Below are 25,613 nucleotides of genomic sequence, written 5' to 3'. Positions count from 1 at the left end.
GGATTTCTGAATCAATGTCCATTCTTCCACCGATCGAGCTGCCACAGATGTTCTGGAAAATGCTCCGCCATCTCGCAAGCATGTGGTGCCAACTCCCTGAAGAGACTCCACTTGAAACGAGAGAGTGCATCGGCGATCACATTTTGAATGCCCGGGACATGCCTCGCTCTCATATTAATATTCCACTGCAAACAGAGACCTACCAACACCTGTAGCAGGGCAGATACCTGCAAGCACTTCACTGACAGTCGATTAATCACCTGCACGACTCCCAAATTATCGCACCAGAAGACCACATGCTCAACTCATCCCCCCAAATCACCAAAGTCACAACCATAGGAAATAATTCTAAGAAAGTAATATTTTTTGTGATGCCCCCCGACAACCAATCCTCCGGTCAAGGTTCTGCACACCACCGTTCTTGAAAATATACTCCAAAACTGGATGCACCCGCTGCGTCCGAGTATAATTCCATATCAAAATTTGATACCTCGCTGCCGAATATCAACCTCACCCTATTAAACAACTCTAGAAACACCTCCCACACCTCCAGTTCCTCTTTGACCTTCCGAGTCACCCGTATAAAATGATGGCCCACTCGGACACCCACCGTAGAAGCCGATAACCTCTTGATGAACGCCTGTCCCATACCCGACAGGCAAAATTGAGTGATCCGATCAAGGACTGCATCTGCCGCAACATTACTTTAGTCACCCCTCTCACTTCCCGCACCAACTCCCTCAGCTTTAGCACCTTTTCCGTTGGCAATCTCGACATCATTGCCTCATAGTCCAACTCAATACCCAAAAAGGTGAACTGCGTGCATGGACCCTCCTTCTTATCCTGTGCAATTGGCACCCCCAACCTGCCAGCCACTGTCATAAAGCCATCCAGCTGCTCCTGACATTGGATGCGCTGGGCCCTACAAAAAGGAAGTCATCTAGATAATGCAACATACTGTCGCAATGCGTATGTTGCTCGGTTAACCAGTGCAAAAAGGAACTAAAGGTATCAAAGTATGCACTCGATACTGTGCATCCCATGGGAAGATACTGATCTAAAAAATACTTTCCTTCGAATGACAATCCCAAAAGCAGCAGGCTCCTCGGATGTATGGGTAACAACTGAAAAGCCGACTCAATATCCGCCTTTGCCATCAGCGCACCCCACCCTACCTTGTGCACTAGATTTAAAGCTGCCTCGAACGAAGCATAACACACGGAACATGCGCTTTTAGGGATAAAATTGTTGACTGACTCCCCAGCCAGATAAGAAAGGTTAAGGATCAATCTACACTTACCTGGTGCCTTCTTTGGAATAACTGCTAACTGAGAGAAATGCATCCGCCGAAACGGAGGGTCATCGAACGGCCAGGCGATGCACCTCAAGCTGAGCTCTGCCTGTAGTTTTTTCCGTGCAATGTACACTAATCTTCCCACAGACCTAGCATTTTTTGGGAAGTCCCCCCCCCCCCCCCCCGACCCCGTGTAAGGAATTATAAAGCCCTGCTTAAAACCATCATATAACAAAACTGCAACTTTCTTGTCTGGGTAACAAATTAACCACGATTGTAACTCTTCCACCACAACTGGAGAAAATACCTTTTTAAAAAGGACTTCATTGCTTACCCCCTTTTCGGACTGCCCCTCCCTGGCTAGTGGTGCACTTAGTGGCTGGACGAGCTACGCCACATGTCCTGCACACATGCCGGAACTTGCAATCTGTGAACAAGCAAGTGGCCTTGTTGAATCTCCAACATAGATCTGTCCCACTACCCGCCGCCTTGCTCCCCATCCCTGCCCTACTGGTGCTGCCCACTGCACGAAAGGAACTGGGAACTCCTCCCCCGCTCCCTACATTTGTCATCCCTGTAGGATCACTCCCTCCACCCACCACCCCTTTTGCGCTTGGCACTCTTGTTAGTCATCTGCATAAGCCACAGGTTGATATCCTGTGTACCCCAAGACATATGACAATTACCTGCCATGTTATCCCGGAACTTTTCATCATAGTTGAGCCATGCCCAACCTTCGTAGTCCCTAAATGCTCCTAAAATGCTGTCAGCGTATGCTAGCAACAGCCCATACTGTACCGGTTCAAAGTGTCCCACTACGCTAGCCAAACATAAGAACTCACTGACCCAGTTTAAAATATTCTTTGCCACCTTAGGTACCCCAGCCCCATCCTTCCCCTTTTTCTTATTCTTCTTCTTATCCTTCCTTCCTCCCCGACTACCCTCCAATATGAAAATATTCACATATTTGCGCTTACGAATGCGCTTCCGCATCTTCCGTGGGACTTCCTCCCACAGTTCCGTCAGCGACGCCAGGGCTGGATGACCCATGTCCTGCCTTGGACCCACACCTGCCCCTACGCGCCTACCCACCCCTGAGTCACTGGAGGTGTAAGACGACGAAGTCGAGCTGGAATCAGACGCGGAACTCGAATGCCTTGCTCCCTTCCTCTTTTTGCCCTTACACCTCCTCTTATACTCCCCTGCAATCTCATACTTACCTGTCCCTAGGCCCAAGAAATTCCCTCCCATGGCCTCTGGTGCTCTTGCCCTCGCTGTTGCGCCTCTCTGCTCCCATTCCTCATCAGGATACAGAACCGCCCGTTCCCTCCAGGCTTCCTGCTGGGACGTTCCACGAAACGCTGTGTCCGCTGCACCTGTCGGCATAGAAACACAGGCCACAAGACTGCCCTTTGACCCACAGGCCACTCATCCCCCTGTACCCCATCCTCTGGAATCTGTGGAAAAACCACCTTCTGTAATCCCATCAACTGTGCCCTCACCAGTCCCCCAGTCCCTGCTAACTTCTCCCGACCTGCCCCTGCCCTCCGGAGCAGCTTCTCTGTACCACATAGGCCAGCCACCAAAACCTTCCCAACCCCACTGACCCTTACCTGCCGACGGGAACGAGGGGGTGCCTCCCTGTTGACGACCTGGAAAACTGAAAAGATATCCCTCAGGCGGTCCCTGACGCCTGCCCAACCCATCCGTAGCCGTGCTTCTAGAGGCGTCTCTATCCCTACCCCTTCCCTTATGGGATCCCCTACCCGCATCAAGACCGGTGTGGCTCCATATGATACCCTCTGGATCCCCTGTATTCATTTTCCTTTTTCCCGTCGCTCTGCGAGCCTTGTTTCCCAAGTGCGGATCACAGTTCTGCACTGCCAACTCCCCTGGCAAGAATTCGTAATCTTGCCCCATCGATGTGGCCAAAACCCGCCCCCTGCCAGATGCCTTTATAGCTGGGGACTTTCCTTTGCTCTGGCCGCAAACTGAGACTACCTCAAAGGAGTCTGCTTTGCCCAACGGAATTAACGACGGGGGGACAGTCCTAGGCTGTAAGGGAGCCACAGGAGATACATGGACTGTCTCATCTAAAACTGTACCGGAAGCATTGAGGGAAATATCTGGGAAAAAAAACCTGCTTCTGGGCTGGAATGGACATATGGGGAAGAGGGGGGCCTCGACTTCAGGGCCGCTCTCTCCAGAGGCAGAAGGGGGGGGGAGGGAGGAGGGGGGGAAGGCCAGGGCAGGGGGGAGAAGGAGGGCCGGGAGGGCAGGAGGCACGCTGGGGACTGGCATCCGACCCCGCCTCTGAGAGGGTTGTGATGTGCGTGCCTCCTCAGGCTGGGTCTCGCAGCAGCGTCCATGACGATACATCTCCCGCTTACACTGTCCTAGGCTTCAGAAAACAATAGAAATGTACAGTTATCAAATTATGTATGCTTACACTGCTATGACAGTTTGTATTATAGTTAGAACTATAATAATTTTTTTTAACGGGGGATGGGGGGCAACGGGCACCGCCGCTGCGGGGGAGGGGAGGGGAGGGAGCCTAAACAGGAAGGCAGTCCCTCGTTGGGGAGAAAACACCAGTATTAAAGCCCCCAACTAGGAAATTACTTTAGTGGGTTTTTTTTGTTTGGTTTTTTTTTTTTAACGACTTGCCTGCACACAGGACAAACGGCAAGCACGACCTCCTCCGCAGCCGGCCGGGTTCGTCTGGCAGGGGATCTGCCTTGTCACCAACCGGCTGCTGTGGCAACGGCCAATGGCATTGCAGCGATTCAAAGCGCTGCAGCCACCGGCCGTTGCACCCCCGATGCTCTCCCGCACGACCCCCTTCCTCCCCTTCCCCACCCTGCTCCTCCGCCTACCCGCGCCTATGCCCTAGTTAGGATCGGCGGCGCAGGACTAGCCTGCACCACCTTACATTTATTATTACTTTTTCATAGGTGGGGAAGCTTATTAGTCTGAAAGCATTTAGTTGGATAGATCAAATACTGCCTTAATCTCCCCCTCCCCCAGCTGCCAACTAACATATCTTGTACATTACATTGGACCTGCACGATCCATTCTATAAGGTAGGGTATATGTCTTTATTTTTGTAGTGCTTACCAACTTCACTATCTGTTCCTGTACCAGTCCCACACATTCCTCTCAAATCCCAACCCTTTGCTGTGAGCTAGAACTGCTTCATGTCCTAATACTGCTTATGGACACCCCCGGGGGAAAGTGCTCTTTGTGCTAAGTAATAAGCTGTCATGGAGTGGGCAGGGTGAGGAGAGGAGGTTAGGTTTCAGTAGGTCTAGATACCCTTGGGAAACAGAACAAACAAATTATCCAGCCACAATCTACATTTTCTACGCCTAGACAAAATTATTGTTTTAGTAATGGATAATCATTTTTTTTCCCTCCATATATTTTCTACCACAATCTCATTTCAACCGTGACATTATTACTAAAAACAATATATTCCATTTCAGGATGTATCTTGGGTAAATAAAATAAACTTTGTGAGGGACAGATGTTTCATTTATTCATTCCTAAAATTCTCCTTTTCTTTAGTTTATTTGTTTAAAAACTTTTACCTGCTCAATCACCAACTTTTGGCAGTTTAAAGAAAAACATACTCTTAGATAATAGAAGGACCAGGGGGCACTCCATGAAGTTAGCAAGTAGCTCATTTAAAACAAATCAAAATAAATTGTTTTTCACTCAGCGCATAGTTAAGTTCTGGAATTTGTTACCAGAGGATGCGATTTCAGCAGTTAGTGTATCTGGGTTTAAAAAAGGTTTGGATAAGTTCCTAGAGGATAAATCCATAACCTGCTATTAGGGTAATTAATAAGCAATAGTAGCTTGTGATCTATCTAATGTTTGGGTACTTGCCAGGTACTTGTGACTTGGATTGGCCACTGTTGGAAACAGGATACTGGGCTTGAAGGACCCATGGTCTGACCCAGTATGGCATATCTTATGCATAGTTTCAGAAAATATAAATGTTGCTAAAAAACCTTATACCCATCCAATGCTTTCTTTCTGGAAAAGAAAGGTGCATGTATTTATTTATTTGATTTATATTCCGCCTTTTCAGAAACATACAGGAGGTATGTTGTTTTTGAGGGACCACAGGGCAAATCAAGCAGGAGGAAGAAAAAAGTTACCGGTACTCAGTACTAGCAAGTACCCTCTGAAAAAAAGCCCTGTTTATATCCTATATTAAAAGGGAAAAGAGGAATGCGTAACGTATAGTCCCAGCCCTGTCTTATTTCCTGTTGTCATATTTTCTGGTTCTGAATTGATGTGCTGGCTCTACTCTGAGGCCTTGCATTGGTCCTACTTTCAGGCCACATATTTTGCCCTGTTTTGTTTGTCCTGTCCTGTCCTGTTCTGTCTTGTGTCCTTGTCTGTCTAGTTTTAATGAGCATCCTACTAGCCTGGTCTTGTGGGTGCCTTCCAGTATCATGCATGTGCATCTGCTTCCTGCATAAGACCTGCCAGCCAACATCACATGAAAGCTCAGTCTGAAGGGGAAAGGGACTGATATAGGCAGAAATAGCTGAATCCTATCCTGCTTCAGCCAGCATCCAGCCCCGCACCTGTCCCTGGGGACAGAATACCAGCAGTACGCCATGACAGCCTGAGCCCTTTAAATGATGGCAACACCAGGCTGTAGGGCTGCCATCGTGCGAAAGCCAGTTGAGGGTCCCAGCCATGGTATTTTTCCTCTAGGTGTTTTACCACCAGGGAAAATACCACAGGATTTACTAAACTGTGGTACCAAGTACCACAGCTTAGTGCCTCCCACAGTATTTTCTAGGAAAAAATACTGTGGCTTAGTAAGTAGAATCCTAAATTTGGGAATCTCAAGTCACGTCTGTGATAAACTCTCGTAACTTGTGTGGATGATGTGTTGTAACGATGGGCTTGGTAGACTAGCAAGAGCCCTATTGAGTTCTCAGCTCCTTGATGGACTAATAAGCATTGCAATTCTGATAACTGAGGAAGAGGGACTCTGAAAAGTTTGAATGTATTTCAAAAGGGGACAGTCACTCCCTCTCCCTCTCCATGTTTATGTTTATTTTTATTTGATAAATCACAATTAATTACAGTTGTAAAGCAAAGCAATGTACAAACAAAATCAAGTAAGACTAACAAAGCTGCCAGAAAAGCATAAAAAAGATCAAACAAAATAAAATTATGGTATAATATACAGCAAACAAAATGATTAAAATAGGAAAATAAAGCAATGACATAATATAAGTGAGGTAAACCCTGGTTGGGTTGGTGTATAATAGAGAAACCTACTAGACATGCCTCATCCAGCCACCTCACTTATCTCTAAGATGAATTTAAGTTTTGTTCAATTACAATGTCCTTGATCGGGGATTTCTTGTTACTTGATCTGACTATAACTAGGATATGTGAAGGACCTTCTTGAGAGGCAGCGAGTGGAAGCCATGTCAATGTTAATAGGCAGTTGCTGGTTCTCTTTATTTATTTGTCCTATGGTTTTTTTTTACTGTGATCTGGGGAAGACATGGTTTTCTCTCTCCCATATTACTGGGAACCTGGATGTCTTTAATTCTTGAAGACCAAGACACATTCAGGCTGATACAATATCGTATGCTGGCCGCAGCTCATGGCTCAACGCACCATTGGACGCGTGTTGTGGACGAGCATCCATAACCCCCGATACAAAACGGGGATTAGCATGTCACGTCCATTTGTATTAGCACTCATCATATTGAAATGCATGTTGATGAGACTATTATCTATTCCCCCTGATGCAAAAAAAAAAAAAAAAAAAGAGTGCCTGATGCGCACGTTTTTACTCGCCAAAATGTGTACAGAAAAGCAGAAAATACTGCTTTTCTGTACTTCCTCCAAATTAATATAGTGGCGATATTAAGTCGGGGAACTAAAAAATTAGAAATGTCTCCCAAAACAATATTTAAAAAAAAAAGGGTGCCAGCGTTCAGGTTAGGAAAAGGGGCACTCAATTAATGAGCGTCTATTTTCCTAAGCTGTGGCTGAGCACCTCTCCCGGGTGCCTGCTGATGAGGAGGCACTAGGGGCACGCAAAGGGTGTAACTCCATCCAAAGGCCCTGAGGAACTGAAGCAGGGCCTTTATATAGGGCAGGACCAGGAAGAGCCCTGAAGACGTCATCTGGAGGGCACCGGAGTGCTTCCTGTCTCTGGCCCTTTAAGAAGGGAAGAAAGCCACGCGGCCAGCCCCTAGAGGGAGCCCTGAAGGAATATGGGAGGAGCTAGGCCTGCAGCAATGTCATGGAGGAAGGTGAAGGACGGCGGCAGCTCCTGCCCCTGAAGAGGAGTTACGCTGGGGCAGGGTCCGGCCCTGGACTCCGGCGGCTGCATTCGGCCATGGAGAAGGAGGGAATCCTGGCAGGGGAATTCCCCGTAGGAGGAGTTGGCGGCGTGGCTTCAGCCACGCAGGAGGGAGCAGCAGCAGACTGCACACAGGAGTGCAGGCAGTGGCCCATGGCAGCAAAGAGGAGTGGCAGCGCTGGGCCCGGCAGAGAGAGGAGAGAGATGAGAGACTGTCCGCGGGATGGGGTCCGTGGACAGGATCGTAACATATATACTCTGGAAGGGGAGATTTGATAAGACCTTCAAATTCCTGATAGGTTTTAATGAATCACGAACTTCAAACCTTTTCCCTTGGAAAGAAATCAGTAGAAATAAAATTCCAGAGGGGATGACACAGAACCAACAGAGAGTTTGAAGAGATCAGAGTTTAGAACATAAGAACATGCCATACTGGGTCAGACCAAGGGTCCATCAAGCTCAGCATCCTGTTTCCAACAGAGGCCAATCCAGGCCATAAGAACCTGCCAAGTACCCAAAAACTAAGTCTATTCCATGTTACCGTTGCTAGTAATAGCAGTGGCTATTTTCTAAGTCAATTTAATTAATAGCAGGTAATGGACTTCTCCTCCAAGAACTTATCCAATCCTTTTTTAAACACAGCTATACTAACTGCACTAACCACATCCTCTGGCAACAAATTCCAGAATTTAATTGTGCGTTGAGTAATAAAGAACTTTCTCCGATTAGTTTTAAATGTGCCATATGCTAACTTCATGGAGTGCCCCCTAGTCTTTCTATTATCCGAAAGAGTAAATAATAGATTCACATCTACCCGTTCTAGACCTCTCATAATTTTAAACACCTCTATCATATTCCCCCTCGGCCGTCTCTTCTCCAAGCTGAAAAGTCCTAACCTCTTTAGTCTTTCCTCATAGGGGACTTGTTCCATTCCCCTTATCATTTTGGTAGCCCTTCTCTGTACCTTCTCCATTGCAATTATATATTTTTTGAGATGCGGCGACCAGAATTGTACACAGGATTCAAGGTGCGGTCTCACCATGGAGCGATACAGAGGCATTATGACATTTTCCATTTTATTTACCATTCCCTGTCTAATAATTCCCAGCATTCTGTTTGCTTTTTTGACTGCCGCAGCACATCGAACCGACAATTTCAATGTGTTATCCACTATGATGCCTAGATCTCTTTCTTGGGTTGTAGCACCTAATATGGAACCTAACATTGTGTAACTATTAGAGATGTGAATCGTGTGATCGATCGTCTTAACGATCAATTTCGGCTGGGAGGGGGAGGGAATCGGATCGTCGCAGTTTGGGTTTTTTAAATATCGTGTAAATCGTGTAAATCATGTAAATCGAAAACCGGCACACTAAAACATCCCTAAAACCCACCCCGACCCTTTAAAATAAATCCCCCACCCTCCCGAACCCCCCCAAAATGCCTTAAATTACCTGGGGTCGAGAGGAAGGGTCCCGGTGCGATCTTTTACTCTCGGACCTCCTGTGCGTTGTAGAAATGGCGCCGGCGCTACCTTTGACCTGTCATATGACAGGGCAAAGGTAGCGCCGGCGCCATTTTGGTTTTTTGTCCCCGACGGCAGGAGCGTAGGAGATCGCTCCCGGACCCCCGCTGGACCCCCAGGGACTTTTGGCCAGCTTGGGGGGCCTCCTGACCCCCACAAGACTTGCCAAAAGTCCAGCGGGGGTCCAGAACGACCTCCTGCAGTCGAATCGTGTTGCCGTACAGCCGGCGCCATTTTGCGCAAAATTTCATCTGCCATTTTGATGCCCAATTTTCCAGTCTCACAAGGTCTTCCTGCAATTTATCACAATCTGCTTGTGATTTAACTACTCTGAACAATTTTGTATCATCTGCAGATTTGATTATCTCACTCATCGTATTTCTTTCCAGATCATTTATAACTATATTGAAAGGTAAGGGTCCCAATACAGATCCCTGAGTCACTCCACTGCCCACTCCCTTCCACTGAGAAAATTGTCCATTTAATCTTTCTCTCTGTTTCCTGTCTTTTAGCCAGTTTGCAATCCACGAAAGGACATCGCCACCTATCCCATGACTTTTTACTTTTCCTAGAAGCCTCTCATGAGGAACTTTGTCAAACGCCTTCTCAAAATCCAAGTATACTACATCTACCGGTTCACCTTTATCCACATGTTTATTAACTCCTTCAAAAAAGTGAAGCAGATTTGTGAGGCAAGACTTGCCTTGGGTAAAGCCATGCTGACTTTGTTCCATTAAACCATGTCTTTCTTTTTTTCTTTTTTTTTCTTTTTTCTTTATTGATTTTTAACATAATTAAACAAGATAAACATCTTGTAATGAAAATATAGGGGCGGATTTTCAGAGCCCTGCTCGCGTAAATCCGCCCAAAACCGGGCGGATTTACGCGAGCAGGGCCCTGCGCGCCGGGAAGCCTATTTTACATAGGCCTCCCGGCGCGCGCAGAGCCCCGGGACTCGCGTACGTCCCGGGGTTCTCGGAGGGGGGCGTGTCGGGGGGCGGGGCCGAAGCGCGCGGCGTTGCGGGGGCGTGTCGGCAGCGTTTTGGGGGCGGGTACGGGGCGTGGCTACGGCCCGGGGGCGTGGCCGCTCCCTCCGTACCCGCCCCCAGGTCGCGGCCCGGCGCGCAGCAGGCCCGCTGGCGCGCGGGGATTTACGTCTCCCTCCGGGAGGCGTAAATCCCCCGACAAAGGTAAGGGGGGGTGTAGACAGGGCCGGGTGGGTGGGTTAGGTAGGGGAAGGGAGGGTAAGGTGAGGGGAGGGCAAAGGAAAGTTCCCTCCGAGGCCGCTCCGATTTCGGAGCGGCCTTGGAGGGAACGGGGGGAGGCAGCGCGGCTCGGCGCGCGCAGGCTATACAAAATCGATAGCCTTGCGCGCGCCGATCCAGGATTTTAGTGGATACGCGCGGCTCCGCGCGTATCTACTAAAATCCAGCGTACTTTTGCTTGAGTCTGATGTGCAAGCAAAAGTAGGCTGATCGCGCTTCTTTTAAAATCTACCCCATAGAGAATAATCTCAGAATAAACATTCACAGGAAAAAGAAAAACATTTAAGGTATTATTGTTAACATATTCCCTTAATATTAAGTCCACTGAATATGGGGGGAAGGGATTATACAACCTCAAAGGAAATAAATTTAGCATCAACATATGTGCACGGTATCTATGGGAGAACATTTTACTTTTAAGAGGGACTGGGAGCAATAATACCGGGTTCTCCAGACACAGTGGGAGTTTTCCCAATCAGAAATTGGGTCGGTTGGGGAGGCTCAAAAAATATATATGTATTACTCGCATATTTGACTATGCATTTACATGGAAATTTTAAGAAAGCTCCACCAATTGACAACACTTGAGGTTTCATAAGAAGGAAAGTTTTCCTCCTTTTCTGAGTGTCCTTGGAGACATCAGGGAAAACTCTAATCCTGCAACCAAGGAATACTACATTTCTATGCCTTATACACATCTTAAGAAGCCACTCTATCAGGTTCCAGCGCTAATGTTATTATTAAGGTCGCAGGAATTGCTTGATCAGAGTCTGATGTCTCAAGAATTGCCAAAATATCCAGAGGAGAATCTCTTCTCTGAGTTTCTGAAGTAGGGATCTCTCCCTGCCCCCTTACATTTCCCGTTCTTGGCAAATAAAAATCTTTGAAAGAGGTGGTATTGCTGTCTCCTCAATTTGCAGAACTTCCCGTAGGTATCTCTTAAAAGTCTCTCTTGGGGAACGCAGTGGTATTTGCGGGAAATTTACAAACCTCAGGTTATGGTTTTTCATTTGATTCTCCAAGTTCTCTTTTTTAATAGCTGTTATCTTCTTCTCTTTTTAACATTAAGGCTTGCACCTGTTGGAGCCCTTTTATTTGATCTCTATTTGCCATTATTTGTTGATCCAAATTTGAATGGTTTTGAGGCAAAGCCTCAACCTTTTCTTCCAATTGCTTTACATTAGCACACATTGGTTGCAGTACAGTTTATATAGAAATCTTCATTTCCACAATTGTTTCCCAAATAGTTTCCAAGGAAAAAATAGCAGGTCTTACCACAGTCAAAATCTGATTGATGTTTTCCGACTGAGTAATGGATTCTCCGTTCGAATTGCTTCCACCTTCACCTGGCTGCCCCGATGTAACCAGGCTCCCTGTAGGGCTTGCAATTCCGATGTAACCAGGCTCGGTGCTCCAACACTTTGGTTTGGCATCGCTCCTGCCTCTCCGGTAGTGCTCCTCCCTGCAGCAGGGTTCCCAGGTGGAGTTCCCTCAACGGGACTAAAAGGAGATAGCCAGGGAGAGAGGGGAGCTCTTCTTCCCCTCCCCCACTCTCCAGCAGCTGAGCTCCCATTCGTTCTCCCCGCAAGACGTGAGCGTCCATAGGCCCGGTAGGAACTGTCGTTGGGGGGGGCCGCAGGGTAAGGCTCCCCCCTCGGCTTTCGCTTCCTACCCATCGAAAAAGAAAAGAATTCGCAAGAATTTTTTGAAGTTGAGCCTCAGGGCTGACGCCGAGCAGCGTTACCGCGCGGCCATCTTGGTTCCGCCCCCTAAACCATGTCTTTCTATATGTTCTGTGATTTTGATGTTTAGAACATTTTCCACTATTTTTCCTGGCACTGAAGTCAGGCTAATTGGTCTGTAGTTTCCCGGATCACCCCTGGAGCCCTTTTTAAATATTGGGGTTACATTTGCTATCCTCTAGTCTTCAGGTACAATGGATGATTTTAATGATAGGTTACAAATTTTTACTAGTAGGTCTGAAATTTCATTTTTTAGTTCCTTCAGAACTCTGGGGTGTATACGTATATACCATCTGGTTCAGGTGATTTACTACTCTTCAGTTTGTCAAACAGGTCTACTACATCTTCTAGCTTCACCGTGATTTGATTCAGTCCGTCTGAATAATTACCCATGAAAACCTTCTCCATTACGGGTACCCCCCAAAAATCCTCTTCAGTAAACACCGAAGCAAAGAAATCATTTAATTTTTCTGCGATGGCCTTATCTTCTCTAAGTGCCCCTTTAACCCCTCGATCATCTAATGGTCCAACTGACTCCCTCACAGGCTTTCTGCTTCGGATATATTTAAAGCTTTTACTGTGAGTTTTTGCCTCTACGGCCAACTTTTTTTCAAATTCTCTCTTAGCCTGTCTTATCAATGTCTTACATTTAACTTGCCAATGTTTATGCATTATCCTGTTTTCTTCTGTTGGATCCTTCTTCCAATTTTTGAATGAAGATCTTTTGGCTAAAATAGCTTCTTTCACCTCCCCTTTTAACCCCTTTTACCTTCTTTCCACCTTTCTTAATGTGTGGAATACATCTGGACTGTGCTTCTAGAATGGTATTTTTTAACAATGACCACACCTCTTGCACACTTTTTACTTCTGTAGCTGCTCCTTTCAGTTTTTTCCTAACAATTTTTCTCATTTTATCAAAGTTTCCCTTTTGAAAGTTTAGCACGAGAGCTGTGGATTTGCATACTGTTCCTCTTCCAGTCATTAATTCAAATTTGATCATATTATGATCACTATTGCCAAGTGGCCCCACCACCGTTACAGCTCTACTGAGAATTAGATGTAAAATTGCTCCCTCTCTCGTTGGTTCCTGAACCAATTGCTCCATAAAGCTATCATTTATTCCATCCAGGAACGTTATCTCTCTAGCGTTTCCCGATGATACATTTACCCAGTCAATATTGGAGTAATTGAAGTCTCCCATTATTACTGCACTACCAATTTGGTTAGCTTCCCTAATTTCTCTTAGCATTTCACTGTCCATCTCACCATCTTGACCAGGTGGACGGTAGTATACTCCTATTACTATAGTCTTCCCCGATACACAAGGGATTTCTACCCATAAAGATTCAATTTTGCATTTAGTCTCATGCAGGATGTTTATCCTATTGGACCCTATGCCATCCAGGACATAAAGCACCACACCACCTCCCGGGTGCTCCTCTCTGTCATTGCAATATAATTTGTACCCCGGTATAGCATGGAAGGAGGATAACCCATTGGTTATCCTCCTTCCACCTTGTCTCTGAGATGCCAGTTAAGTCTATGTCATCATTCACTGCTATACATTCTAATTCTCCCATCTTACTTGTTAGACTTCTGGCATTAGCATACAAACATTTCAAAGTTTGTTTTTTATTTGTATTTTTAAATACAAACACTCAGTTCTGCTTACTAGTTGCCTTACAGACTTTTAAAAATAAACACACTAACTACTGCTTACTAGCTGCCTTACTGACTGACCATTTAAAAATACAGTTTATTCGCTGCCTTACTGACTATTAAAAGCACAAACACACAAACACACTAAATAATATTCCCAAATAGTTAACTTTGCCCCAATACTTTTGAAAAAGACAATGTCCCAAGCAAAAACTTACTGATTCCTTTCAGCCAACAGCAAGATGATCCTCTCCTCTCTCAGAGATATCACACATTGAAGTCGAGAACATGATAAAAAAAACTGAACCCTGCTCCTCACTCAATTGACACCATACCCATAATGGAATTTTAAAAACTAGCCAACACAGTAGCTCCAACATTAACTAAGATCATCAACCTTTCCCTAGATGAAGGATCAATGCTGGATATCCTGAAAGGAGCCATAATCAAGCCAATCTTTAAGAAAAAGAATCTTGACCCCCCTAAATCTGAGCAACTATAGACCAGTCTCCAACTTACCCCTAATAGCCAAACTAATTGAAAAAACAGTTCAAAAACAACTATCAAACGACTTAGAAAGTAACATATTATATCCTGCACAACATGGTTTCCGCAAACACTACAGTACTGAGACATTATTACTAGCTTTATCAGACAATATCTTAAGAGGCTTTGATACAGGAACACATTACATTCTGATTCTATTGCATCTCTCTGCAGCATTTGACACTGTATATCACAAAATACTAATTAATAGACTAAAGGAAATAGGACTCAATAACAAAACAATAAACTGGTTTGAGTCATACTTAAACAACAGATTTTTCCACATACAAATCAAAAACACACTATCAGACAAAGTTAAACTACAAACAGGAGTCCCACAGGGTTCAGCCCTGTCCGCAACACTCTTTAACATTTACCTCCTCCTAGTATGTCACCTACTCGCTGGACTTGGAATAATATACTACATATACGTGGATGACATACAACTACGATTACCCATCATAAACACAATCGAAGAAACAATGAAACTGGCTAATATGTATCTTGAAATAATCAAACAACTCCTAAACCAAATGGAGCTGGTAATAAACATTGATAAAACTGAATTCTTACACCTAGAACGAAAAAATATACACCCTACACAACCTACAATCGCAATAAAAAATAATCAAACCTTAGAGTTAGCAATAAAAGTACGGAATCTAGGGGTAATAATTGACCCTGAGCTTAACATGAAACAACATATTTCACAGAAATTAAAAGAAGGTTACGCCAAACTAATGGTCCTTAGAAGACTGAAACCCCTGCTAACACTGAATAATTTTTGCAATGATATTCGCGAGCACAGACTACTGTAACTCTCTGCTATTAGGACTACCTCAAATTACTATTAGACCACTCCAAATATTGCAAAATTCCACTGCTAGAATTTTGACAGGCAAAAAGAAAAGAGACCACATCATAGGTACACTTGCTGAACTACACTGGCTTCCAATTGAACAAAGAATACAATACAAAGCACTGTGTATAATTCATAAACTAATCCATGATGAAAAGGCCGACTGGCTTAACACAGCACTGCGCGTACATGTACCACACATGTACCACACAGAAACCTTAGATCTGCTAATAAAGCTCTACTAACTATTCCTTCTGTTAAATCAGCACATCTCACTCAGGTAAGGGAGAGAGCACTGTCGCTGGCTGGATCTGTTCTATGGAACTCCATGCCACTCGAAATAAGGCTGCAGAGAAATTTGAAACTATTTAAAACTAGTCTGAAAACCTGGCTTTTTAAACAAGCCTTTTATAAAGACAAAGAGAAGGAGGAAAACAGTTGAAAGATATGGATGCACCAAGTAATCAGTTTTTTTCCTCTAATATCTCCAATTGCATATTAACACTAGATTTGAACCGCTTGACAGTTTTTAAACCGACATATAAGCCTTAATTAACACATAGTCCTTTCTTATTAAAATATGTTACCGTTCTTTGTTGGCACATGTATAATTTGTAATCTATACCAATTATAGTTTTTCCTTATTGTTCCTTTCTGTAAACCGTTGTGATGGTGAATTAACTTAACGATGGTATAGAAGAGTTTTTAAATAAATAAATAAAAATGGTGGATACCTTGAAAGCCCTTTCGGAGGAGGTAGTGAAGATGAAAACAGTCAAAGAATTCAAACACTGTAGATCCCTAAAGGCTAGAGGATAGAAATGAAGAAAAGGGTGCACAGGGGTAACTTGCTGTTGCAGTGGTTACTACCCTCAACCAAGAAGCCTTGATACTTTTGATGCAACTGAAATATTGCTCTCCTCTTCAACAGCAGGGGGAAAAAGGGAATTGGATTCATTCAACAACCAATGAGGGCCCCTGAGGAACTGATAAGCATGGGGGTAACATGCATGCAGCAATTAGTACCCTTAACAGAAGGCAAGGATTATTACCCTTAACAAATAAGCTTTTGATGCAACTACAAAATCACTCTCCGCTTTGACAGTGATGGTTGTGGGGGGGGGGGGGGGAGAGGAATTGGATTCAGACTACAACAACACGGACCCTGACTTTTATGGTCTGGGGTCCTGATACGCAGATATAAGTGAAAAATCAGTCTGCTTCTAAGGCCAAGTCCATAAGCAAAACACGTCAGCACTATCTGAATTTTCAAGAAGGGTCATCACCCAGTAAAAATGTTGCAAGGATTCAATTTTTTATGGATTATCTTAAGGTTTCGAAATAACTGCACGGAGCAGAAGTTGCTACCCTTAAGAGAAATATGGGGGAGACTTGCACAGTGCGGCAGATACTACCATAAGTAGTTTGATGGGCAGACTGGATGGACCATTTGGTCCTTATCTGCAGTCATTACTATGTTAGTATGTTACTATATGTTACCTCTTCCTTCATTTCCGACATTAGATCCAAAATTTCCTTTGTATCGGCCAGTATGACTTTTCTGAGATCACGGAACCAGCCTTTCAAATGTACCTGTGAGATTGCTTGCTCTGCCAAACCATCTTTCTCCTCCACACGCTGTTTGGTTTGGAGTTAGAGAAGGCCTGCTCACATGCTTTTCTGACATGCAACTCGCATTGAAAAATCTCTGTGAATCCACCGTTTTTCGATGAGTCGCCATCACTACCAAGTCAACCCAATCACCAGAATGCGGTAAGCGCTAATTAAAGTTTGCTGAATATGCTTTGTTAACACGATAATTAGCATCTGGCTGGAGCAATCAATTCAAGCTCCCATCCTGGAAGATGGTATCACTTCCTCCTCGCACTGTGTGTTTCTAGCTGTTATAAAGTCTAAATGTGAAAAAAGGTTTTGCGTGGGAAAGTTTAGGCATTCTTTACAGTTATGGAAATGTTGTTCAGAATGTTTTGGGGGATATGTGATAGAGTGAAAGAATAGGCTTTTTTTCCCAAGTAAAACAGTTCTAACACTGTCAAGCTTGCTCCCACAGCAAGTAATGGAAGCTATGCAAGCGCAGCATAATGCTGACCTCAGCTTACATCGGTTTCATGCAGGACTATGTACATTTGGTTTGAGGACTGCCAAAGGCAAACAGAATGTGCGTGTGTGTTTGAATGAATGCATGTTTGTGAGCAGATCTGTGGTTAGGGTGGAGGGTGTTACTCCTTCTGTATGCCCGAAATAGCTTTTTCTGGGCTATGATGAATAACTTTTTTTTTTTTTTTGCCAAATATCTTCTGCATATCTGCTTCTGTGACAGTTGCTTTACAGGATTTTTCCACTATTCTTCCTCCAGAGGTCAAACAGAATTTGGATCGATTTGACCTGCTAAAACTGTTTGCATAACTGTATAAACCTTAGAAATTATGAGTGCAACAGAAGCGCAGGTCATCTATTTCTCAGTACACATTAATGACATTAAAACCAATGCGTAGCTTCAAATGTTTCTCTGAAAGATTGACAATTATACAGCTCAAGTAATTTCATTGCAGAATGGAAAGATTTTGCTCTTAGAAATACCTTCCCTTTATCATTTTATTGCATAGCGGGTGTCTTGGAAGTAAAAGTAGTACAGCCTACAACTGGTTTCTTAGGATGCAGAGAAACATACTCCTATAATTATGCATCAAATGATCCTTAGCAGGAGTTCTTGTAAGTGGTAAGTTAACAAAGTCCTTACCATTGCATTTGACCTTTTTCCTGGTTTAATGTTCAGCATATGCATGGACTGATTTTATGTGCCTTCCTAGAAACATGCAATGTAGTTATAAATACAGAAATACTGAATAAACGACACTGAGCAGACAGAAGTATACTGCACTCTTGACAGCAAGTCACAAGTGGGTTAGGTTAGCCCCATAAAATGGTATTACCTGTAGCTTGTTTGCTGACTTCCGTTTCTAAATAAATTCCATGGAAGATAAAAAGAACTTGAAGTCATCCTACTGCTATTTGTCACTTCTAAAGCACTACTTGATGTACACAGCACTGTACATATACAAATACGAGACTGTCCTTTTAACATAGAACTTACAATCTAATCAGTACAAACATACTCAAATTATGAGACTTTTGGAATTCTGAGGTTAATATCTAGCTATGGGCTGTCCAGGTACATTACGCAGATAAACCTATCCAGACAACTGGATATTCAGCTATACAGCTGCACTGCTGTATATACCCATTTAAAACCAAGTTATCCAGAAAAAGCTGAATATCAGTGTTATCTGGATCAGTTAGCTCCAACCCGGAATGCCTCCAATTTATGTGGGTAAGTTATCCGGCTAAAAATTTACCCGAATAAATATTTTATTTATTTATTTAAGCGTTTTATATACCGTCATTCCAAAAGAAGATCACAACAGTTTATATTATTGGTATTCATATTCTTGGACAACAATCACATATTGTGGGTCAACAGTCACATTCTAGGTTAATACCATAGCAAATACATAATCTAGTTCATATAAATACATATTAATCCTCAGCAGTCATATATATAGTTCATACACATACATATAAATCCTCAGCAGTCAACACGACAGGATATTTAAATCCTGCAGCTAGTCCTGCTAAGTCCTGAACTTTGCTGAAAAAAAGCATTTCAGTATGGATCTACATATTTATTAAGAAAATTGTTAAAATCTTGAGGCTGTGAGTGGGAGAATCAGGTGTTATGCTTTAACAGTAGTCTCAAGAAGGTGCGTGTTTAGACTGGATTTGAATAAGGCCAGAAAGGGAACATGACGCACCAATTCAGGAAGACTATTTCAAGCATACCATGCAGCCAGGTGGAAATCGCGGAGTCAGAAATTGGCGGTAGGAGAGAAGGACATAGATAGGAGTGATTTACCTGATGAGCAGAGTACATGAGGAGGGGTGTAGAGAGAGATAAGAGAAGAGAGGTAGTGAGGAGCTGCAGACTGAAGGCTCTTGTAGATGAGTAAGAAGAACTTAAATTCTATGTAGAAATGGCTAGGGAGCCAATGTAATGACTTGAAAACAGGGGTTTGATTGAGTGAAACGGCATTAGTGAAAGACAAGTCACGCAGCTGAATTTAGGATAGACTGTAGTGGAGAGAGATGGTTCACTGGGAGACCTGTGAGGAGCACATTGCAGTAGTCTAAGCGGGAGGTGAAGAGAGAGTGGATAAGGGTTCTGGTAGCATGTTCAGAAAGGAAGGGGCAGTTATAGGTAATGTTATAAAGAAAGAAATGACACATTTTAGCAGTGCTTTGGATATGTGTAGAGAAAGAGAGAGAGGAGTAAAAGATGACCCTAAGGTTAGGAGATGAGAGGACTGATGATGGCAATGTTTTCAACAGAAATAGAAAACAGGGGAAAGATAATGGGTTCTGTCTTAAGTCATGATAGTCCAACCAATATTGTTGATTCATTTGATGGTGTTTTTCATATCCCTTCTGTTGTAAATGTGTCTTTTCCTAAGCCAGCATCCTCAGAAAATATATTTTGACAAGGGGAACAATAGTTTTCTCTATTTGATTGTCAAGACTGTACTGAAAATGATTTAGGAAAATTCTAAATTCCCCAAAATGTAATAAGGTATCCAAACATAATGTGGAACAGTGATATAGTAGATGCTAGGTGAAATAATTCAGTATGCTAACTGTATTTACAATGCTTTCAAGCAATGCTTACCATTTTAAACATGGCAAATTATTATAATTTTGCAAGGTCAAGGTGTATAAAAGGTAGGTGGAAAGCCAAATCACCATAACAATAGAATAAAAAAGATAAGACTTGGCAATAAATATTGATGGCCACACAGATCTCAGATAGTTTATGTGTTAATTATTTAATTAATAACTTGTGTAGCAATGGTGGTAGTATGATGATCCTGGACAGTTATCCATTCAGTGGTATGCTGTGCAGACATGACTGGCTCCCTCCCAATGCAGTTTACGAAACACGGTCCGTGACGGGGGACCATTGCTACACAAGTAATTTATTAAATAATTAGCACGTGAACTAGCTGAAATCTCTGTGGACATCAATATTTATTGCCAAGTCTTATCTTTTTGCTCTATAACAGGGTCCCTAAATCCGATCATCGAAGGCCGCAAACCAGTCTGGTTTTCAGGATTTCCAGAAAGAATATGCCTGCCTTTTTTGTAAGCAAATATATCTCATGCATAGTTGTGGAAATCTTGAAATCCAGACTGGCTTGCAGCCCTTGAGGACCAGATTTGGAGTTCAATGGTCTACAGTCCTACAGCCTAAACTTAGAATCTAAATAAGCAGCCATGGAAGAATTCACCTTGGAAAGATATTGAACAAATGTATGAGCATAGCCAGTAGAGATGCTAACCTATGTACCAATGCAATATGATAATTATGTTCTTAATAGGGAATGATAAAAAATAATGAATGCACTATTATACAAAGGACTAAAATCCCATCCTTTTAAATGCATAGTCCATGGTTTACACTCTTCTGTTAATTTCAAAGGGAGAAGTCATTCTCCTTCCTTGATGATGTTCTCTAACTGTTTCAAATAATTGTGATCAACAGCTTGGAGGCTTAATTGCAGCCTATTATAAATAATGAGATTTGCTTTGCTAAAGCTGGACTATTACAGGGCTGAAAGCAGAAATTTCACAATAGAAAGGTTTAATTCACACATGTACTGCCTGAAAGTGCAAAGGACATTATGTTCTCGGTGAACCATTACTGCAGACTGACCTATGGCTAGAAAGTGTCACCCGACTGAGATGCTTTTACCCAGGAACTGCTGCCACAAAAGTTACAAAAGATAAGGGAACTGCCAAACTAATGAGAGTTGAAAAGTTTATCTGAAATATCCCAGTGACCTCGCAGATGGGATCTTGGTTAAGGTACCTGCATCGGGCCCCCGCTTTTTGTCTGATGGGCTGTTGCAAAGTTTTGCCGAGGCGAAATCAACAGTCCGTGAAGGTGTCTCTTTCCTCCCTGACCCAAGAGAGAGGCATTTTCAAATGATTTCAGAATAAAAAGCCACATGCATACCTAATTTTGTTCGTGGGCATGTTGGCTGAATAGCGCAGGCGAGACAGTCAGTTTCGATTTTCTTCATCGAAATGGATTTCGCCGCCGCCTACGTGACAAGCTGCATATGCATGACTGTGCTGGTAGTGGGGTCAACGGCAAATTTAATTTTAGTGTGACAGCAAGCTTTGTGAGGGTGATTTTCCATTCCTTCTTGATAATTTATTAAGTATTTACTAAGTATGGCCGTGGGAAATTTGAGACAAAACACTCATTCAACACAATTTTTGAAAGCAGACTTTGAAGAACAAGTATATCCAATTGAGCAAGATAATAATGTTACATTAAAACACAATTAGAGGCAAACAAGTACATTCAGTGTGTGTGTGTGTGTGCTACATTTACTGTGCAGCCAAACAACTGTTGCATGTTAATTTTGGTGAATTATTGTTATGTATTTTGTCTATTTTAGGAATAACTTTCCGGGAAACCATAATGGCCAAGCTATGGACACCAAAGAAGGAAGAACGCTGAAGGCCCTAACAGAGCAAAATGAAGGGAAATACTGTATATTATATGCTAGGGGAGGGTGCCCTGAGTTTGAGGATGGCTACAATGAATATTTTTTTCTATTATTGTTTAGTTCTGACTAATAATAAAGGCATACTGATTCATAGATATTCATAGATCTCCTAATGGACTCTCATTTTAGCTCAGTCACTCTTTCCCCATATTAATCGTATTCACTGATTGTTATCCCATAAATATTTCTTTCTCTCCATCCCTTTCTCTCTCAAATTCTCATACAGGCCTTTTCTATTCCTCCTATATTCATATAACCTTTTTCGTGACCAGCATCCATTTCCACCACCTTCGTTGTCGTTTCTTCTTATCTTTCTCTCCTGTGTCTCTCTCTCCTCACTCCCTCATCCTGTCAGTTTTTTCGCCCACTCCCACTTTTATGTTCTATCTTCCTTATATTCCCCTCAGTCCTCCTATCCTTCTCTTTCTTCACCTTCAAAGCCTAGCTCTCTCCCCTCCTCCCTCTCTCTCCTCCATCCTTATTCAACACCCTTCCCTCTCTTACCTTCCTTTCAACCTCTTTAAATCCTATCTTCATTTTCATCATCTCTTCCCTTTCTCATGCCTCCTGGTTCTTGTTCTTATCCTACTTCATTTTCCCTTCCCACTTAACCTCTCTGGCCAGCTCTCATTTCTTATTTTGCCTTTCAATCCTTCTCGCCTTTTTTTTTTCCTTTCTTCGGGTATTCTTTCTCTCTTTTCTGTTCATTCTCCTAACACTACCCTCATTCCCCCCTTTCACGGCCCTATTTCCTCATTTTCTCAGCATCTTTTCTATCCACTGGGTCCATTAGTAGCAGAAGCAAGAAACAGCATGGTTAATTTAACTTTTGAAAGTGGTAGGAAAGGAGAGAGAGCCATTCTCATCTTTTGGCTATGTTTTCATGTAGAGTTTTGTGTAGCTAGGCTGCTGCTCTTCAAACAACAAAAGGGTTTTCCTTTAGATCAGGCTACTGGCCTTGGACTGCCCCTCTGGCAGTTTTCCTTCCTCACTTTAGGCTTTGAGTCAAGAAAGCAAGGCCACGACTGAGAAGGTTTAAGGTTGAAAAAGGGCAACTTATGAGTATCATAATGTTTGGAATCTGTAAAAAAAAAAAAAATGTTTCCTTCAGCTTGTGAAACAATTCTGCAGTTGTTGTTCCTGGCTCCATAGAGGTAGAGAAGTGTAATTTTTCTTCCCGTGCTGAATGAATCTAGCTAGTCATTTGCTGCTCAGCAAAGTGCGGAGAAGAGACTTCCTGCCTGTACCTCGTGAAGACCTGCTGTGCTATGCTCTGACAGTGAGAAACTTTTGTAAGGAATACAACTTGTTACTACTAAACTGTTATTAAACTGTTTACTAGAAATATATTGTAGAAGAACAATGGAGATATGATTTTTAATCTGCTATATATCATCTAGAAGCTCTGTACTCAGTACCGATGCTTCTACTAGGCAAACTAGGAGGTCGCCTAGGGTGGCAAACGGAAAATGGCGCCGGCCATACGGTGCCATTTTCCGTACAGAAAAATGATTCGCGGCAGGAGATCGCTCCCGGACCCCCACTGGACCCCCAGGGACTTTTGGCCAGCTTGGGGGGGCCTCCTGACCCCCACAAGACTTGCCAAAAGTCCAGCGGGGGTCCGGAATGACCTCCTGCAGTCGAATCGTGTTGGTCTATGGCCGGCGCCATTTTGCGCCGCCATTTTGCAAAATGGCGGCGCAAAATGGCGCCGGCTGAAGACAACACGATTCGATTTCAGGAGGCCGTTCCGGACCCCCGCTGGACCCCCAGGTAATTCAAGGCATTTTGGGGGGGTTTGGGAGGGTGGGGGATTTAATTTAAAGGGTCGGGGTGGGTTTTAGGGTGTTTTAGTGTGCCGGCTCACGATTTTAACGATTTTCACGATAGTTTAAACACCCAAACGGCAACAATACGATTCCCTCCCCCTCCCAGCCGAAATCGATCGTTAAGACGATCGAGGACACGATTCACATCTCTAGTGAAGAACGTTCGATCACTCCATCCTTCTGGATCAAGAGGTCTCCCTCCTTCTCCAGTCCAAGGCAATAGAACCCGTACCCTACTCTCAGCATGGCCTAGGGTTCTATTCCCAGTACTTCCTAATCCCCAAAAATCGGGAGGTGTTGTCCTATCCTGGACCTAAGGGCCCTCAACAAGTACCTCCAGAGACAGAAGTTCAAGATGGTAATCTTAGGCTCGCTTCTTCCTCTTTTACAAAGAGGAGACTGGCTCTGCTCTCTGGACCTCCAGGACGCATACACTCATATTGCGATAATTCTATCTCATTGCAAATACCTGAGGTTTCTAGTAGGCCCCAAGCACTATCAATACCGAGTGCTTCCATTCAGCCTAGCATCTGCGCCACGAGTCTTCACAAAATGTCTTGTAGTAGTTGCAGCATTCCTCAGGATCCAAGGTGTTCACATCAACCCCTATCTAGACGACTGGTTAATCAGGGCTCCCACTCAGCAAGCTGCTCTGTCATCCCTCAATCTAACCTTACACATTCTAACTTCATTAGGATTTCTCATCAACTACGACAAATCCTACTTAGTCCCATCTCAAACCTTGTCGTTCATTGGGGCAGACTTGGACACCTTGCAGGCAAAGGCTTTTCTGCCTCGACAGCAAGCGCTCACTCTCGTGTCTCTTGCACACCAGCCGTAATCTCAGTAATCCGTGACTGCTCGTCACTTTCTCATCTTTCTGGGACACATGGCGTCCTCAGTGCAAGTCACACCAATGGCACGATTGGCCATGAGAGTCATGCAGTAGACTCTATGGTCACATGGACTCAAAGCGTTCAGCCCCTGTTGACATTGTCCACGTAACCGTCTCACTCCAACAGTCTCTTGCCTGGTGGAGGCATCAGACCAATCGCCTCAAAGGCTTGCTCTTTCAGGCTCCAGACCCTCAAATAACTCTCACCACTGATGCTTCCAACCTCGGCTGGGGAGCCCATTTGGCCAATCTGCAGACACAAGGCTCTTGGTCTCCAGAGGAAGCCAAACACCAAATAAATTTCCTGGAGCTTCGAGCAATAAAATATGCTCTTAGGGCATTTCAGGGTCACCTCTCAAATCAAGTTATCCTGATTCAGACGGACAACCAGGTGGCCATGTGGTACATCAACAAACAGGGAGGCACGGGCTCCTTCCTTCTGTATCAGGAAGCCGCACAGATGTGGGCGGAAGCTCTCTCCCATTCAATGTGCCTCAAGGCCACCTGGTTGCTGGGAGTGGACAATGTGTTGGCAGACAAGCTGAGTCGCATCTTTCACCCACACAAGTGGTCTCTCAACCCCTCGGTGGCTAACTCCATCTTCCAACAATGGGGATATCCTCAGATAGACCTCGTTGTGTCTCCTCAAAACTGCAAAGTAGAGAACTTCTGCCCAGAGACACATTCTCCCTCTCGTGGACAACCGGTCTGCTCTATGCATTCCCTCTACTTCCTCTCCTCTCACAGACTCTTGTGTAGTTATGTCAGGACAAGGGAACCATGATCCTCCTAGCACCTCACTGGCCATGCCAAGTGTGGTTTCCAATACTGCAGGATCTCTCCATTCGCAGGTGCATTCTCTTAGGGACAGACCCACTTCTGATCACTCAAAATGACGGGTGCCTCCGCCATCCCAATCTTTACGCCTTGTCCCTGATGGCATGGATGTTGAAAGGTTAATCCTTCAGCCACTTAACCTTTCTGAACCAGTTTCCCG

General features: G+C 44.0%; 1 long non-coding RNA gene across 1 annotated transcript; it reads left to right on the top strand.

Moving 5' to 3' along the window:
* Positions 1-4,243: 4,243 nt before the first annotated feature.
* Positions 4,244-21,867, top strand: LOC115088704. The gene is made up of 3 exons (XR_003855827.1): positions 4,244-4,377; positions 16,767-17,015; positions 21,782-21,867. It is a non-coding gene; the product is annotated as an uncharacterized LOC115088704 (long non-coding RNA).
* The last annotated feature ends 3,746 nt before the right edge of the window (positions 21,868-25,613 follow it).

The sequence above is a fragment of the Rhinatrema bivittatum genome, chromosome 3, assembly GCF_901001135.1.
Source record: "Rhinatrema bivittatum chromosome 3, aRhiBiv1.1, whole genome shotgun sequence".
Classification (NCBI taxonomy): Eukaryota; Metazoa; Chordata; class Amphibia; order Gymnophiona; family Rhinatrematidae; genus Rhinatrema; species Rhinatrema bivittatum.
The sequence above is the reverse complement of the archived record's forward strand: the minus strand, read 5'-3'. Positions and strand labels throughout refer to the sequence as shown.